Genomic DNA, 5,377 nt, shown 5'->3' on the forward strand with positions numbered 1-5,377 from the left:
TTAATTATTAAGATAGCTAAAATGAATTATATAATATTACTATAATGATTTTAGATTAGACACTAGTAGATGTCTTGAATGTCTACAGTACACTCTACACTTGTATACTATAGTATATATCTATATATATATATATATCTATATATATATATATATATATATATATATATATATATATATATATATATGACAAATATACCGTATTTGCTCGATTATAAGACAAGGTTTTTTCCAGAGCAAATGCTCTGAAAAATACCACTCGTCTTATAATCGAGGTTGTCTTATAATCAGACCTCTTTCTGCCGGGGCCGTGCTGCTTACCGTGCTTTGGTCGCGAGCAGCGTCTCTGCTTCTAGCAGCAGGAGAACAGGAAGCTAGCAGCGTCCTCACATAACTCTACCTCCCCCCTCCTTCCTCTGGGGGCGGGGCCAGAGAAGTTGCTCGCACAGCTGCGCCCCTGCAGAAGTATTCGAGTGAGAGATCTGCAGTTCAGGTAAGGGGGTGGGGGAGGGTTTTTGTGATTAATGTGTGAAGTATGTGTGATTAATGGAATGAATGAGTATTTAAATGTTTGTGAATGAGTGTGTGTGTGTGTGTGATAGCATGGATGTGTAAGGGGGGTGGTGGTGGTAGCATGGCATAGGGAGGCTGTAATCCCACTACTATCATCCCCAGGTTCCAGCATGTACTGGCTGCCTTGGCTTGATAGGAGTGTGATTGCTGTTAGCAGTAATATATATATATATATATAAATATATATATATACACATACATACATACATATATACCTCCAGAAATGCATTTTAACCCCCTATATGCCACTCAGCCCCATGATATGCCTTTTAACCCCCTATATGCCAGAGAGGCAAGCCTGGGGGCAGATGTGCATAACTGGGGGGGGCAGGTTGGCAAATAAAAGGAAATAAAAAAATATATATTTTCTCAATCATAGCTTTAATTAAATATGAAAAAATAGTTTACATGAATTAATATTTACTAGTAAAACTTTTCCTATAGGGTAGTAGATATTCAGGCTTTTTGTTTTTTTCCTAAATTAATATTTTGATTTTGGGGGTCGTCTTATAATCGAGCAAATACGGTATATATACTATTATAATGTATTAAATTATTATATATTCTATTAAATTATTATTTATAAATTATATTATTTAATTTACCTAAGTGAAGACACAACAGGCAGTAGGCAGTGCCAGCCCAGGGCAAGGGCACCCCAGTGCCAGTCAGGCACTGGGTGCACTGTCAACTCAACAGCACTACACAGTTGATGACAGACAGATCACAGAAGCACTGAAAAAAAATTAAATAAAAAAATGACTAAATTAATAAAGTTAATTATTAATTCAGTAGAACTGAAGCGAGGAAGAGTACACTGTGAGAAATGGCAGGCTGAGGCTTACCAGTCTCTTTGATTCTTCGTGGTTGTGAGTCTTCGTCTTCGCCTACGTTTTGCCGGCACTGTATTCTGTTCTACGTTCCTTCGGAACGGACTGTTCGTGCTCGTTTTCTTGTTCGCCCGAAGACGAATGCACAAGTCTACTGTCAGGACTCGGGTGATCAGGTCGGGTAGGAGCCCATGCGCAGGGGATACTTGGGGTTCAGTATGTAACCCACGGTGCATGATATGCAAACAAAGATACCACAAACAGAAATCCAGGTAAAGCAGTGTATATTATGTATATAACAGGACCAGCAAATAAGGGTAATATAGTCTAAGCAAGTAACCGGACGTATGGCAAAATAAATACAGGTAATAAGTCTTTTGGCAGGGAGCCCGCTTGGGAGGGTACAAAATGCACAAAAGCAGGGAGTCCACTTGGAAGGACACAATAGCAGGGAATCCACTTGGAAGGACACAATAGCAGGGAGTCCACTTGGAAGGACACAATAGCAGGGAGTCCACTTGGAAGGACACAATAGCAGGGAGTCCACTTGGAAGGACACAATAGCAGGGAGTCCACTTGGAAGGACACAATAGCAGGGAGTCCACTTGGAAGGACACAATAGCAGGGAGTTCACTTGGAAGGACACAATAACAGGGAGTCCACTTGGAAGGACACAATAGCAGGGAGTCCACTTGGAAGGACACAATAGCAGGGAACCAGGAACAGTACAGGTGCAGAGCCACCGCAGGAAGGTCCGTAGACTTCAATACAAAGGCCCTGAGTGAAGGGCAGGGCAGGTTCATAAAGGCAGGGTAATCCAGGTAACAAGGCCCAGCTGGATGTATTGCTAGGGCTCAACCCAGGTAACAAGGCACACCTGAGTTCTGAGTGCTCCTGAGGGCGGAGGGTGGCCACTAGTGGTAGCAGATGTAAATGGCACAGGTATGAAAAAGCCATGGTTCAGGCAGCAAAAAAGTGGTTCCTGACATCTACTAAGGACACTCTATTTCCTTTTTGAACTAAAAGGCGTTTATACATTGCTCGACATGAGGAGAAGGGACGATTAGCAATAAAACATAATAAATTACAGTCAAACACGAAGATATGTAAGCAGCCTTAAGGGTCTGTGAGTATACCTGGGACGTTATCTATATTTCTTTTCTCAGAACAATCTTACACTAAGGTTAATTTCTATATTATGGATATGTGGAGCATTTAACCCCTAATAGAGCTGAATGCATAATACAGAAAGTTAAATTTATTTGCGGATCCTGTTGGAAATTTGTACTATCCAGAAATTTCTGCATACTGTTACCTGTGTTTTTGGACTTTTACACCCGTGAACAAAGCATAGAGCACTGTTTCATTATTTTATGTATTTCCACAATATGCTTTCCAATACTTGACTGGGTAATTATACAAGGACAGCGTTAATGATCTAAAGACATTTTACTTTTTGGACATAAAGCGCACCTAGGAGAAATTTGAGAACTGGCCTAAAGCTGAAGCATTCTTTCCCTTACTCACAGTTCCCTTGTCAAGAGCTAACTCTGATTATAAGAAGCCAATACTGATTATAAGACAAATAGAGGATATTTACATTCAATCTGAAGATTTTGCTGGAAACAGTGTTATATATTATTATTATTATTATTATCTTTTATTTATATAGCGCCAACAGTTTACGCAGCGCTTAATACAATACATAAATTCAAGGGATATGACAAGACAAGAATTGACAGACTAAGACAAACCGATACATTTGGTGGAGAGAGCCCTGCTCGCAAGCTTACAATCTAGAGGGAAAATGGGATGATAAACATAAGGCATAGAGAAAGGGTGAGAGGTATTGTGGGGGTATCAATGACAAGGATGTTCTAGCAGCTAAGATGGTATGCTTCTCTGAAGAAGTGGGTTTTTAGATGTTTCTTGAATGTCGGGAGGGAGGGTGAATTCTGAAGGTTCCTTGGGAGCAGATTCCAGAGATATGGGGCAGCTCGAGTGAAATCTTGTAGTAATCTTGGAAAAGGAAGAGGTGATGAGTGAGGAGGAGAGCCTTAGCCCATGGGAGGAACGTAGGGATCGAGTCGGAGAGTATTTGCTAATGAGGTCAGAAATGTACGGAGGAGCAGTATTGTGAATGGCCTTATATGTCAGTACCAGGATCTTAAATTTAATTCTAAAGGTAATCGGAAGCCAGTGGAGGGTTTCACAGAGGGGGGAAGCAGAAGAGGAGCGACGTGCAAGGAAGATGAGCCTAGCAGCGGCATTAAGGATAGACTGTAGTGGAGAGAGTCGAGACAGTGGAATGCCAACCAGAAGAGTGTTGCAGTAGTCAAGACGGGAAATGATAAGTGAATGAACCAGAGTTTTTGTGGATTCTTAGGTGAGGAATGGGCGGATAGGAGAGATGTTTTTTAGGTGCAGGCGGCAGGATCTGGCGAGGGACTGAATGTGAGGGATGAAGGAGAGGTTTGAGTCAAGGATGACCCCAAGGCATCGGGCCTGGTTAGTAGGAGAGATAGTTGTGTTGTTAATGGTGATAGAGAATTCAGGTAGTGGAGTGGAGATGGAGGGAGGGAAGATAATGAGTTCCGTTTTAGAAAGATTAAGTTTCAGGTAGTGTTGTGACATCCATGAAGAAATAGCAGACAAATGAGTTGATTAGTTTGCCAAGAGAGGAAGTATAAAGAGAGAACAGCAGAGGGGCAAGGACTGAACCTTGGGAGACACCAACCGAAAGTGGAAGGGGCGATGATGTGTTGCCTGAGAAGTTGACAGAGAAGGAACGGTAAGACAGATATGAGGAGATCCAGGAGAGAGCTGTATCTCGAATGCCCATAGAAGCAAGTGAGTCAAGAAGAAGGTGGTGATCAACAGTATCGAAAGCAGCAGAGAGATCCAGTAGTATTAGAATAGAGTAGTGACCTTTAGCTTTGGCAGAGAGCAAGTCATTGGAGACTTTTGTTAGAGCTGTTTCAGTAGAGTGAAGGGGTTTGAAACCAGACTGTAAAGGGTCAAGGAGGGAATTAGAGGAAAGGAAGTTAGTGAGGCGATTGTACACAATCCGTTCAAGCAGCTTAGAGGTAAAAGGAAGCAGAGAGATAGGGCGGTAGTTAGTCAAACAGACGGGGTCTGAGGAAGGATTCTTTAGAATTGGTGTGATTAGCGCATGCTTGAAGGCAGATGGTACAGATCCAGATGATAGAGAAAGATTAAATAGGTGGGTAAGTGATGGACCAAGGGATGGACATAGAGACTTTGTGAGGTGTGAAGGGATGGGGTCAAGGGGACAGGTTGTTGGGTGAGAAGAAAGAAGAAAAGAAGAGTGGCTATCTCTTCTTCGGTTGTAGGGGAAAAGGCAGTTAGTATAGTAGGAGTAGAGAGGGTGGTGGTGAGTGGTGTAGGAGGGAGTTGTAAGGAAGAGAGGTCTTTTCTAATAGTCTCGATCTTCTCTTTGAAGTAGGTAGCAAGATCTTGGGCAGTGAGAGAGGTTTGTGGTGTGGGTGTGGAGGGACAGAGAAGGGAGTTGAAAGTAGAAAAAAGGCGTCGTGGGTTGGAAGAAAGAGAGGATATGAGAGTGGAGAAGTAGAGCTGTTTGGCGAGAGAGAGGGCACAGTTGTAGGTGTGAAGCATGAATTTATAATGAGTAAAGTCTTTGCTGGATTTTGATTTTCTGAAGTAGCGCTCAGCTGTGCGGCAGCACTTCTGAAGATACCGTGTGGTTTTGGTATGCCATGGTTGGCGTTTAAATTGTCGGGGGTAACTTGTAGTAATTGGAGCTATGGTGTCGAGGGATGAAGCAAGTGTGTTGTTGTAAAAAGAGGCTGCTGTGTCTGGGCAGGAAAGGGTTAACATGGAAGGTAAGAGAGGTTCGAGTGAGGCTGACAGTTGGGTAATGGTATTTTCTGGTAATGGCCTACAAGTATGAGGTGAGCGCTGTAAGTTTGTCTTGTTAGGGGTTAGCACTGGAG

At 42.5% G+C, this 5,377-nt stretch overlaps 1 long non-coding RNA gene across 1 annotated transcript; it reads left to right on the forward strand.

Annotated features, from left to right (window-relative positions):
- Positions 1–4,220: 4,220 nt before the first annotated feature.
- On the forward strand, positions 4,221–4,616 carry LOC128502448 (uncharacterized). The gene is made up of 2 exons (XR_008355115.1): positions 4,221–4,412; positions 4,448–4,616. It is a non-coding gene; the product is annotated as an uncharacterized LOC128502448 (long non-coding RNA).
- The last annotated feature ends 761 nt before the right edge of the window (positions 4,617–5,377 follow it).

The sequence above is a fragment of the Spea bombifrons genome, chromosome 7 (genome assembly GCF_027358695.1).
Source record: "Spea bombifrons isolate aSpeBom1 chromosome 7, aSpeBom1.2.pri, whole genome shotgun sequence".
Lineage (NCBI taxonomy): Eukaryota > Metazoa > Chordata > Amphibia > Anura > Pelobatidae > Spea > Spea bombifrons.